Source organism: Photinus pyralis, unplaced genomic scaffold (assembly GCF_008802855.1).
Source record: "Photinus pyralis isolate 1611_PpyrPB1 unplaced genomic scaffold, Ppyr1.3 Ppyr1.4_LG2, whole genome shotgun sequence".
In the NCBI taxonomy this organism is placed as follows: domain Eukaryota; kingdom Metazoa; phylum Arthropoda; class Insecta; order Coleoptera; family Lampyridae; genus Photinus; species Photinus pyralis.
In genome coordinates, this window is record NW_022170403.1 from 33637263 (window position 1) to 33651675 (window position 14413).

Consider the following 14413-nt stretch of genomic DNA (forward strand, 5'->3'; position numbering starts at 1 on the left):
GAATTCTTCTTCCATTTTATATGTTTTGTAGTTCTGACGCAGATATCCAAGAATTGAATTTGTCACTATAACCTCGCCACTTCACTAAATACTTTTTATTTTTTCCTCTTCCTTTTTCTTCCAAAACTTTGTCAATTTTATATACTGTATCTTCGTCTATCGTAACAGCTTGCAGTTCTTCTTCATAAAAAGTTCCTTCTATATCTTCACCGTTTAAATCTACTATTCTGTACACAGGCGGACGCCTTTTTATAACTTTAATAATTTTAAATACTTCTTGACTAAAATTGCTCTCATATCCTTTCTCAAAATGATATTTGCTTCTGGCAATTCTCACATGTTGTCCAACTTTATATATGGGTCGAGTTTCTTTACCAAAACCCTTCGCGTAGAGGTTCTGCCAAACTTTCAAGATATTTTCTTCGTTCACATCATTAGGCGCCATCTTGATTGATGAATGATAGGATTTGTTATATGCAGACACCAAATCTTGTAAAACGTTCACATATTTGAATGTGTTTTTATACGTAAAGTATCGGTGTATTTTTGACTTTAAGGTACGATTTAGTCGCTCGACAATGGCCGCTTTTACGTCGGGATTATGAGTTACATAATAATTTATAGCGTATTTCTTAAACAATTGTTGTACACTTGCTGCAACAAATTCTTTTCCTTTGTCAGTTTGTATATTTTCAGGTGTATTGCCACATTCTTTAAAAATTGAGGAAAACGCTTCAATTACAGAATTTGCGGTTTTTTGCTTGAGAGGTCTTGCCCATGCTTTCTTACTGAATACGTCAATGGCACATAATGCAGGAAACATTATGAAGTGGATGGCGAATCTGGATTTAGCCTATGTTGTAGAATGCAACGTTGTAAACACAATACAGGTGCAATATGGGTTGAACAGTGTAACATTAATGTTAGTATAATGGTCATAATACTGTATCATCCCAATGTTGACTTATCTATATGGATTTCTTTCTTATTGGATTATATACAGATTCCTTAAGTGCCATAACTGCTATTGAAGATATATTCTCTATAAATGAATATGTTAAGCGTATCTTATGTCTCAATACGTACTTATACTTACAAACTTTAAATAAAAGTCTATGGACTCCTGCACATGTTGACATTTTGGGTAATGAACGAGCAGATGCCGCTGCTAATGCTGCAGCAAACATGGTAAATGCGACAGATACTGGCATCCCAACAACTACAGATGACCAGATAAAAGAAATTCATAAAATCATCGTAAATCTATGGCAGAAGGAATGGGACAGGGAGGAATCAAATTTAAAAATTGTTAAACCAAATATTGGAGTTTCTGCGCTATAATGTAAACAGAAGAGGCGAGATCAAGTGGTGCTTACGAGATTACGAATTGGTCACACTAAATTGACCCATCAATATCTGCTTACGGGACAAAATCGGCCGATTTGCGATACCTGTAATGTCCGATTGACTGTAAAGCATGTTTTGCTAGAATGCAGAAAATTTAGTGCAGCAAGAACTAACATTACAATACCAACAAGTATACAAGATGCCTTGCGCACGAAGTATTTTAAAAAAACGCTCATGTACTTAAAAAATATTGATCTATATAAAGAAATTTGAAGATGTATATACTTACCGGCGTGATATTATTTTCATGTTATAACAGTACTGTGAAATATAGAAGTCCGTGTAAACAGGCAAATGGCCTTAGCAGTCGACGCCTGTATAAATAAATAAATAAAAATAATAATAATGTATTTGCTGCCAGGAGATCAATAACATTGATATTAGCAAAGTCACATTAAAATATGAATAAAAAATGTATATAACACAACACGTAAGTTAACTAACGAACATACAAGTCGTTTACTTTATACAGTGCTTTCTCTAGTAGAAATGCTTTCAGTTTTTTTTTAAACAGATGCGGTGATTTTTCCGTTGATATATTGAGAGGCAACGCATTGTATACCCTAATGCCATTATATGCGGGGCTTTCTTTCGTAATTCGCCGAGTTATGTTTGGGAAAAGACAGAGATGCACCCTTTCTTGTAGAGTAAGTGTGGTAGGAGCTGAGTTTCTCGAAGTGGTGCATATTATTGTATACAAATAAACATAATTTATAAACGTACACAGATGGAAATGTTAAAAATTTATGGTTTTTGAATGTAGACTTACAATATTTTAGTGGCTTAAGACTAAACATAAGGCGAACGATCCTTTTTTGAGCTAGAAACAGTCTAGATATTTCGGAGGAATTCCCCCAAGCTATGACATTAAACGTAATATAGGGAAATACTATTGCATGATACACTTCTATCGAGTATATGAATTAGTTTCAACATAACATAATATGCACTACTTAATTTCTTCACCACATGGTCAACATGTTTTGCCCATGTAAGGCCTGTATTAAACGTGTTGTTAAAGTGCTTTTGTTGATCATTTTTAAAACTTGTATACATTTCTTAAGGAGCTTCGCTTGCCAACACTAATAAATTTTTGAATCAAAACTGAATAAATACAATAATTCCACTGGAAAATATTTTATTTTTGTTGACACGTTTCGACAAATTTATGTCATTATCAAAACATCAATCAATTTTGATAATGACATAAATTTGTCGAAACGCGTCAACAAAAATAAAATATTTTCTAGTGGAATTATTGTATTTGTTCAGTCTTGAATCAGATATGGAGTTCCACAAAGTAATTCTTAACAAAATAGATGATAATAAATTTTTGTTCGAGCGATCATTTAATAAATGTAGGTTTTGAACAGTGGCAGAAATTACTTGAATTGTTACTAATAACAGTTACTCAAAATCCTTTGTTACGTTATGATATAAGAAAACAAATCACCTTAAATAAAGCAAATTCAGAAAATAACTCTAGCAGTAATAAAAATTCCACTTTTCGATATGTTTTAGCCTTTGCTATACACACAATGAAATTGAAAGAACGATTTGATTTTATAATAACACATTTTTAGATTGAAAACCGTTACCATTGAGAAATTTTAAAATTGTCGTAAATCATTAATAATAAATTAATAGTAATTTAGTATTTAGTAACATTAGGAAGGATATACAGGGTGTCCCTAAAAGGTCTGTACAACGCGCTACCAGGGGTTCTTGGTATCAAAATATGACGATTTAACCCAACTTACCTCTATCCAAAATTGCTTCGGTAAGGCGCTATCTACCGCCAAAGATTTAAAAAAAAAATCGTTATTTTTATTTTATCGGAAAATGGTTTTGCCGATTAAAATGAAATTCGGGATGTGAATGTCTAATGTAAAAAGGGTCTTTGTGATATCGACGTTTTGATTGTAGTTGCTATGTAGGTGGTAAAATACTGACCATCCACATCTGAAGAGGTCTAAAACTTTTTAACTACTATTTTGACGGTTCTGAATTTTTGGACACTGATAGACAGTTTACTTGCAAGCATTTTTTGTCTCTTGATGAATATCGCTATCTGTTTACGAAAAAAAAATAAATTTAGGCATAATGAATGGCATGCACCATACATGCGATTGTTCCTCAAAAACCATAAGTGCAAGCAAGAAGTAGGCTATGAAACCGTAGTGTATGTAACGTAGAATAAACGAACACAACAGAGTAAGTCAATGTAATGTATTAATTTAAACTACTAAATGTTCAAAGTGACCTCCATTTTCATGCATACAAAGCATTATACGGCGTAATAAATTAAACTGTACCCTTTGCAACATTGGTACGTTATTTTTTAAAGTTTCTACAGAATTTTGAATCCGCCGCCACAATTCCTCTTCCGTATTAACGGGTGTGGAATACACCTGGGCTTTAACTGCTCCCCATAAAAAAAAATCCATCGGCGTTAGGTCGGGAGAGCGCGGTGGCCATTGCATGGGAGCATCATGTCCTCTACCTATCCACTTATTGGGGTATTCCTGATGTAGAAAGTTTCGGACGGCTACAGTAAAATGAGGAGGGGCACCATCATGCATGAACCATATGTTTCCGCGTAGCTCCAAAGATACGTCGTCCAATAAATCTGGCACAGTATTTTGAATATGTTGCAAGTAACTATCGCCATTTAATCGTTGAGGTAAAATTACAGGACCAACAATAAAAGTATCAACGATTCCTGCCCAAACATTAATCTTGAATTCGTGTTGAGAATGGGTAACTTTACATGCATGCGGATTCTCATCTGCATACACATGTTCATTATGTAGGTTTGTTATGCCCCTTCTTGTAAAGCAAGCTTCATCGGTAAATAAAATGTTTCGGCAAAAATTCTGATTTCGAACTCTTCGTTCATTGATATTAGTACAGAAAATTAGACGTTGATCCGGGTCAGGCAACAAAAGATCTTGCACTTTTTGAATGTGGTACGGGTGTAGCAATTGTTCGCGAGTGACTCCATTGACAACGTTTTTCGAGACCATTAATTCCGACCCTAAGCGTCTGCTACTTATCTCCGGTTCGTCTGCTACACGATCCAAAATCGCTTCTTCGACATCGGGATTCATTACATAACGTCCACGTCCGTAATCAGCCATCACAGGAGCAAAGCGACCGGTCTCACGAAGACGTCTTTCAACAGCCGCAAACGTTTGATGGTTTGGTACACGACGATTTGGAAACCTGTGAGTATACTCTCTAACGCATTGGCGACCATTTCCACGACAGTATCCAAACACTAATAGCATATCAGTTAACTCTGCGTTACTGTATTGAAAGGCCATATTACAATTTTAACAATGAAATTTTAAGTCTTCAAGCAAAACGTAAATTGTTAAAGTTTAAGAAACAACAAACAAACGTTACGCCACTCAAAAGCTTCACAGCCATCTTTTGATTTTTTGAGGAACAATCGCATGTAAGGTGCATGCCATTCATCGTGCCCAAATTTTTTTTTTTTCGTAAACCATCACAGATAGCGATATTCATCAAGAGACAAAAAATGCTTGCAAGTAAACTGTCTATCAGTGTCTAAAAATTCAGAACTGTCAAAATAGTAGTTAAAAAGTTTTAGACCTCTTCAGATGTGGATGGTCAGTATTTTACCACCTACATAGCAACTACATTCAAAACGATGATATCACAAAAACCCTTTTTACATTAGACATTCACATCCCGAATTTCATTTTAATCGGCAAAACCATTTTCCGATAAAATAAAAATAACGATTTTTTTAAAAAATCTTTGGCGGTAGATAGCGTCTTACCGAAGCACTTTTGGATAGAGGTAAGTTGGGTTAAATCGTCCTATTTTGATACCAAGAACCCCTGGTAGCGCGTTGTACAGACCTTTTAGGGACACCCTGTATATTAGACACACTCTTAATAATAATTTAAAAAAGTTACTATGTGAGACTTTAGTTTTGTCAAAATTTAATTACTGTGACTTTATTTACGGCCCGTGTCTAGATTGTGTAACTAGCAGACGTATTCAAAAGATGCAGAATTCCTGTATCCGTTTGGTGTATGGAGTGAGAAAGTTTGATCACATTTCACATAAATTTCAGGAATCTGGGTGGTTAAACATGGCAAATAGAAGGCACTTACATAGGGGTACATTTGTACACAAATTCTTAAACAACAATACTACATGTAAGTTGAAGTCCAAATTCAATTTAAGGCACAGTACTCACTCGCACAATACTAGACATAATGCACAATTTACAATTCCACAGCACCGGACCGTTTTGTATAAAAGATCATTTATTTATAATGCCGTGAAATTAGTTAATTTATTTATTGATGAGTTTAAGATATTTAATATCAATAAGTTCAAATTTAAACTTAAACAATACTTTTTGAATTTGCAGCGTGTGAATCACTACCTAGCCACACTTGAGATCTAACTTTCATTCCTTATTTATCTTTTAGCTAGTTGTTTGGTCGTTGAAATATTGATATATTTTTGTTTCTCATTTTTGCTTAGTTATGCCATTAAGTCATTTAATTTCAGTTTAATTTATGTTTAGAGGACGAGTATCGTAGGTTAAGTAGAGTAGCCTGACTTGGCTAGACTTCGCCTATTATATCTCCCTTAATCCTCCTTAAAATGAAATTTAAGTTCTTTTTTCCCCCTCTAAATTTTTGGGGGCCCCTTAAAAAAAAACCAAAAATTTTTTTAAGGGAAACCCCCTTTAATTTATTTTATTTTAATAAAAAATTAATTTACTAATGTATTATTTTCTAAGATAACATTCCTACTTACTTCCTATATAGGGATTAAAAATAATGACTTTTTGAGATTTGGACTTGGGTAATGAAGGGAACAATTTCCGAAACAAGAAAAACTGGTCTTCAATTTTTGTGGTCCATAGCACAAATTTATTTAAACAATTATGACATCCGATCAAACTATGGCCCCATAGATTTCTAAATTTATATGATAACGATTTTCACAGGTGCGCGGATGTAAGAATGGTTCGCGTGGCTTCCGCAATGTAGCCCGGTATTTGCTGCGGTTTCAACCTTCCCCCATTTATTAAATTATATATCTGAATTCTGATGTAATTTACAACAAAATAAATGACTCATTTTTCATTACAAATAATGTTTTATTAGATTTTCGAAAATTTTCCAATTCCAACATGACATTCGCCTGCTTTACGAAAATAATTTTATTTGTTACTCAGTTGTAAACGTTGATTAACAAGACAAAACGCAAACGGGTAAACGTCATGTTTAAACGCTACTTACTTGTAAAACTGACAGCTGACCTGTAAAAATTTTACAAGTTAGTAATCTAGTCATTTCATTGGCCAGAATTAATGCGAAGTCTCTGTTAAGTACATGGATAACATGATATTTTAGACCTTTCTTCGAGATCAATTTAACAAGTAATTATTTACGTTTACTATTGTTTACAAATGAGTAACAAATAAAATATTGTACATTATACGCCAGGTAATAGTTTTTACTGGCTCTAGGAGATGACAGGCTCGCCTGACGGCTCGCCAATCAACTTCTCCTATCGCCAGTAAAAACTCACTTACCTGGCTAATAATGTAAAATACTATTACTGGCTCTAGGAGATGACAGGCTCGCCTGACGGCTCGCCAATCAACTTCTCCTATCGCCAGTAAAAACTCACTTACCTGGCTAATAATGTAAAATACTATATTTGGCTAGCCGTCAAACCTATAGCGGAATTATTTAAAGCATAGGTAGATAAGAAAATTATCAAAGTCCACGTGTGAGATCAGCGCATTTTTGTGTGGCAGATCAGTATTGTATTAGCCACCATCAACAAGATCTTGTCGCAAGCTACCACATTCCCTTTGTCGGTACCCGCTTCCGACGTCCCGTTCACCCACAATTCGCATTTAGATGAATTTTGCTAAAAACCCTCCACAAAATAGTTTTCAATTTTTGGGGCACTTCTCATAGCTCTATTAGCGACACGAGAAACAGAGATGGCTATTCGAGCTTTCTGAAACAAAATTCGCAGAGGAAGATACCTTGTAGGCGCCCTAAGTCAACTACCCCTCGAAGACGTGCGCCTTGTAAAATTAGGTTAATTTCGTACCCAGGAAATAAACAAATTTTCGGCACACAGTTGTTGTATCCGTTTAAAGATCTTTCCAACGGCAATTTGAAAACAATCTGAAAACTGATGGTGGAGTAAAACTTCAAAGTCGAATTGCGGATGAACGGGACGTCGGAAGTGGGTACCGACAAATTGTATGTGGTAGCCGCCGACAAGAGCTTACTGATGGTGGAGTCAAAACTTCAAAGGCAAATTGGGGATGCACCGGACGTCGGAAGCGGGTACCGACGAAGGGACGGCAAGATGTTATTGATGGTTGAGTTAAAAGTGGCTAATAGAATGCTGATTTGCCACAAAAAAAATTCGCTGAAGTCCCTTCGATCTCACACGAGGACTTTGACAATTGTTTACTAACGACATGCTGAAATAGAAAATTATCACTTGTAATAGTACTAATGCTTGCTATTTCCGTAAACTTTTCGAGCTCACAAATATTTGAACTTTCATAAAATATTCGTGAGTAAGAAAAAATTTCTATTCCAGCACGTGTGGTATTCGGTAAGAAAATTTCACACCATAGTGACCCGCAACGAACAATAAGCGACGTTTTATGTGAAAAATTTATTACCTTTTCACGTCAAAAAATTTCCGATAAATTCCTTGGTTGCCATGGAAATGTGACACGTACGAAATCCGCATTTCATTGGTCGACAATATTGCTGGTGGAAATTTTCTTTGAGATTTGATTTAAGACGCAAGATTATCAATTTTTATATGAACAGTTTTTTAACAGAGCTGCTAGATTCAAGAAGGTCCGACAACAAACACTTCGTTATGTTTATCTAATACATCGTCCAAAATGTACATAATTTTTATGTAATCGATATTATTATCGGTGTTTCTTGTGAGAACTCAGGTCTAGCCTGGTTAACTAATCGCACGGATTAAAATCAAGTAACGATTAGTGTCTGTGTCTGTGTCTGGTGAAGTTATGTAGGGGTTTATTATTATTATTATTTATTTTTGCCTTTATTATAAATTGTTTTTTGATACCTACATCAAATGTATGAAAAAATGTATGAAACGGTTTATAAAATGAAACGTTGTTACTCCTGAATATTAAATTTATTGACGTACAATATTTTTTCATCCGTCAATTATCGTTGGTACTAATAGACGAATAAATGGAAGGCATTGAGATCTTTTGTTGCTGGTCTAATAGAGTCATAACCATTGCATATAAATATAATGGCATAGAGTAAACGTTGTTTATAGTGTTAATATTGTCCAGGTAAAATGCTACCTGAGTTGCCTATCGGAATTGTATGGAAAGTACTGCATTTCTTCCGTCGCTATACTTTATAATATAAACTTTTGAGTAAAAATTACGTTTCATCTCATACTTTTGGTCCTAGTACCAAAAAGAAATTAACCTTGAAAGTTGGCCGATTAAAAAATTACAATCACGGAGATGTCACATTGACATCGTTTTACATTGCAGGTTGTAAGATATTTCTATACATACAAATCAAAACTTTTTGCATATTCAATGCAAATAATGCTGTTACCTATATATATGTAGGTAATTTACATATTCAGTGAACGTAATTTTAATACGTATACAACCCGCCGCATAGATATATAAATACAGCCATACCCAACATAGTTCAAAAGGACGTACCATCTATTACCATCACTTTCGGCACATTAATTACGTATAGCGCTATCCTTTATAGAGGTACCCTGAGCATGGAAGACAAGATTCGCATTATTTATTATAACTGTCAATCAAATTGTTAGCACAAATCACACAGAAAATTATCAGATTTGAGACTGTACAACATAAATAAACCGCCTTTTTATTTATTTAAATCGCATAGCAGCAAGAAATGTTACATTTAAAATGGAAGATGTTACTTAGAAAGCTGGCAAATGAAGAATTTGAAAACATTACAGCTTGTAAGGATTAAAAATTCAGTAATTTTATAATTCAGATTTCGTATAAAATCTTTTAAAAATTATGCGAATTTTGGACAAGAGAGGGCAGGAGCACTCCATATAAACATTTGACTGCGCAGATATCCCTGCCACTATCCTTACCCCACTACAACGGTAAGGTGTATATAAACAAGAGCACAGTCAAATGGAAAGCAGATCCCAGATCCTGCAACTATAAACGATCACCCGAGATCCACACCTGAATTATAATATTTACCATTGTTCTTTCTACCACCCTTCCAGATTCCGATTCAGCGTATGGTCGAGTATATCACCGTCGCTGCATCAACCCCGCAAATAACAACCCGATTCCATCTAATTGCTTCAGCGTATGGTCGAGTCTATCACCGTCGTTGTAGTCCTTCCGCAATCCCATTCCTGGACAACGTATGGTTTGAGTTAATCACTGTCGTTGTAGTGTATCCACCCTTACCGTAATCCATTCCTGTTAGCCCAACGTATGGTCGAGTTTATCACCGTCGTTGAAATTACCATTCTACCAGTACCTCGGCAACCCTGAGAACTCTCCCTTATTCAAATCCCGACCAGAACGTTTACGCTTCACGTAGACCTCCCTTCCTGCACGAGGAAAACACAACCTAAAACCCGCCCTGTATAATTACAATTTAAAGCTTGAGCGAATCATTACAACTGGAAGAAAGTGTGTGAACATGTGGAAAGTGATTAATTTAAAAGAGAAGTTATATTGGTTGATGTTTCTGAACTTTATAATCAGTGTTAATAATGACAGTGATGATTCGGATTTGTCAATTTCATCTGACGATGATTCGGATTGTGAACTTTTACAAACATAGGTAATGAATGTTCACTAAATGAGTATTATCACCAATTGGATATCATTGTTAAGATGTTGTAGTTATTTTAAATAAATGTACACGTGTAGCTTACTTACTACAATTAGCACTATATGTAATTTCAAAAAGAAACCCAACCGATTGGACATATGCCGAAAGGTAGGCAAGACGCGTAGCGACCAAATTTTGATATTGCATGCACACACAGTCTATAAATCTCGTTTTTCTAAGCATATTGCACGGATCCTTCTTTGTGATCATGATACAAACGCACTGCATCAACATCATATAGGCCAAAATGATAATTGGAAACGAATTCACTTCCTGTCGCAACTTAATCTCCGTTACCATTACGCCTAAAACCATGCAATTCAAATTAAAATGTTGAACATAAACTTTACTTACTTACGGTTTTTTTTGATATTCTGCAAGCCAGCAATGAATTCACTGTAGCACATCATGCCAAACAAGGTAAACATAGTCCCAAATTTGAATGGCGTAGCTCTATGTAATAAAACTATTTCAGGAATAACAATTATGGACGCGTCTATCATTATGGCAAGCACTAATGTTATTCGTATTCAATTGATAACGCAATAATTACATAATATTTAGTGAAAAAACCGTTCATCATGTTTAGGGCGAATATTTTTAGTTAGATTTGATTTCGCGCGATCGTGAAATGTGTCAACTGTCACATGACTTTTGGGACGCGCTAAGTTTGTTTTAAGCGTCCGATTCGCGTACGACATAGTGGTTAATGCAATAAAAAGAGATAGAACATGTTTCTTCTTGGTTAGAAAGTAATGGAGAGATGTACAAATTTCTTAGATATGTTTTTTAAAAACCGAGGTACGTTTGTTAAGGATGGCTGTATCTAGGTATTTATATATCTATGATATGCCGTCGCGCGTAACGCCATCTACTTCAGACCCATTGCACTATTATCTGTCATTTTGAATTCAAAATTTGAAAAAGTTAATTGCAATTAATTTTAATTAAAAAAACTGTATGGTAAGTTTTTTATTTCAATACAAAATATAACAATATTAATTTTGTATACAATAGAAATGACTGAAACTGATAGCGACATGAATTGCACTCCGCCAGAGATTATGGAAACGTCAAAACATGCTACCTTAGATTCCTCCCAACAAAGTCGCGAGAGGTGAGAAGTAAGAAGTAAGAACGAATAGGTTATAAGTTAACCTAAAATATAGAGTGGCATGACACGTGAGGACAAGAAAGCAGAAGTTCTCAAACTACTAGTCAAACTGTGTACTGAATCTAAATTCGAATATAATTTAAAGTAAAGGGGGTTGGAGAAAAAATTTTATGTTTTATTCGTACAAAAAATGCGTTTTCGGGACTCGGAAGGTTGATGGACTTCGCTAACGCGTCGTCCAGCAACTATCTTCCTCGTCCCGAAAACTGACATTTTTTGTACTAATGAAACAAATAACTATTTTTACTAAGGCCAGTATGCGCGTTCCTAGTAAATTCAAGATTATCATTTATACACGACTTAAATAATTTTATCAAAAAAATAAATCGCTGCATTCCATGACTTTCTCTATCTCTATCAATCTCCGATAAGACCTCTAGTTAGAATTAATATTTGGGTTTAAAAAATTACTTAAAAGTTTCGACTTTTATTGCAAATTTCAGTGACCATTGTGTGTTGCCTATCCTCTATCCCTAGCACCCTTAATGTCTGATAACAAATTGATAAAAAAAAATTAATCGACCTCTATTTTTTTGGCCTAATAACGTTCGGTAATAGGATACTTTTGTTTCTCTCTTTGTTGTTAACTTTGTATGATTTGTAAAAAAATACTTACCGACGCCTTTTTAAAAACAATCAGTTCAAAATCAACAGTCTAACATTTAATCTTTAATTATTGTTAGTTACATTAAACGTACAATTTGTGCTGTTGGTTCCTATAGAAAGACGCTCATAAAGCCATAAAGGAAGTGCAAAGCTAGCAAACTACATCAGACACATGCACAATTTTATGAAATCATTAATTTCAATTTTGACAAATAAACTGGTTACCTAGTGATGTACACCATACCACTTCGATCATTTCGATTTATTCTGCTCGTTAATTTCTTAGTGCATATTTATATTTGGTTGAATAATTTTAATTTCGATCGCGCAAAAAATTTTATAAGCACGTCGAACGTTAAGGGTTACCGTTCTCAGACAATAATTGGAGTCGTCGCTTCGCTCCTCCTCCAAACAATTGTCTTCGAACGGTAAAAATCCCTTACCGTTCTCCATACTTAATATACTATTTTGTAATATTGTTTGCTAAATTGCAATTATCGAGTTACATGAAACTATACCTACCTATGAAAAGTCAACCACAAAAATATCCTGCTAAATCTATTAGTGGTATGGTAAGATAATTCCACGTTGATATTTACAATGTTTTACCGAAAATCGTCATGAAACCTTAATTTTTCATACCTACTTTATGCGAGGAAACTTTAGTTTCCATGACCGCGGCAGATCAATCGACTTTTCCTACCGCCTATCACTTTACCGGCCGCACTTGTCACTTTTCCGGCCGTACGTGTCATATTGCTAAATGTCCATAGTGACTCTTGTCATAACCCCCAGGTTCTACGCTAACTTCACACTACAAGAACACGGAAATAAAATAAACCCGGCAACGTTTTAAAAAAATGGCCACCCGAATGACTATTCCCTCTAAAACTAAACAAGTACCCGCTTAAATTTGAAAAGTGGCACGTGATAAAACATCTAAAGCAGGGCCTCCTTACGTTAGTTGTAGACAACGCTTTGACCTGAAGCACAGTAGGGAAGGAATTTTAAATAAAACACTGAAATTGTGAGAAGTTCGTTTAATAATGATCGTAATTATTATGATTGTGAAAACCCGGAAATTTAGTTGGTGTACATTAATATAAACAAAACAAACAAAGCCAAAAGGTGTCGTACTCTCGCAAAAGTCACTGCCAAGGATAAAAAGAGTACGGCGTAAGAAAAACCTTGCAGTTTGATTAAAACAGTCCAAAAGTTAATTAACAAAATATTTTGTAAAAGTTTAAGCAGTAGTTAACAAAGATAGTAAATGCATATACACAAGGATGGTTACACTCAAGGTTAAAAGCAAGTTTTTGGGGACAATGGGTCAGGTAGAAGCAGGTACCAAGATTCTGAGAAAGGGTTAAAAGTACAGGATGTGACTCATCTTTGGTGCAATAAAGTCCTTTTGTTGAAAGCAAGATGGAAAACTACATGGCCTTGTAGGCAAATTTGACTAAAAACAAGATATGTGGAAATTATTAAATCGCCACTCATTTAACGCACATAGATTCTAAACTGAAGAGCTTTGATTAGCGTAATCTCGCTCCTGCAAGATGGGTAGTCCGCCCCTGGTTTCGGGGTTTCGAACCTACAGTTGGATTTCGAAGACAGTGCACGGAATTAGGTGCCCTAACACATAATTATAGACTACAGTTTCTTTTTCCACCTTTCCGAGACTGCTTCATTCACGGAGAAAATTGTTAGTAACATACAACAAGTCAGTACATACATTAAACGAATCGGTAATTTCCACATATTAAAATAAAATGAACCAAACTTATATGAATGTAACTTCAGGGACAAGACCAAGTAATCAACATCAATAAACATAAATTAAGCAAACATTACACCAAAAACTTAAACAATTACAAACAATAGCATAACGGTATCACACATATGATTGCATTGCGGTTAAACCAAGTAAATTTCAAAAACAAATATTCAAACATACAAAAATATAAAATGCGACAAACAAAACACAAATACGATATAAAGAAATGCAAAAATTACTACCTGCATTAAATAACACAAAATAACAACAACCATTTATGGAACGAAACGTTCACGACCGCCATTCGAGACAAGATGCCAAACGTAACTCCCGTTCGTGCTTATTAGGTGGCGCAAGCAGCTTTTTTTTCCCACCTAGAAATTGCATGGTTGCCAACTCTCAAATATGTATGTATCGTCGTAAGCTGTATATACAGGGTGGAACCTTTCAGTAGTATCAAAGAAATGGGCGCGTTCAACTACTTTGAAACTATAATTGGAA

The 14413-nt window shown here is 34.9% G+C and overlaps 1 long non-coding RNA gene across 1 annotated transcript; it reads right to left on the reverse strand.

The window, feature by feature from the left end:
- Positions 1-9454: 9454 nt before the first annotated feature.
- On the reverse strand, positions 9455-10139 carry LOC116164893. The gene is made up of 3 exons (XR_004144023.1): positions 9923-10139; positions 9707-9867; positions 9455-9661 (listed from the first exon to the last, which is right to left on the reverse strand). It is a non-coding gene; the product is annotated as an uncharacterized LOC116164893 (long non-coding RNA).
- Between the last annotated feature and the right edge of the window lie 4274 nt (positions 10140-14413).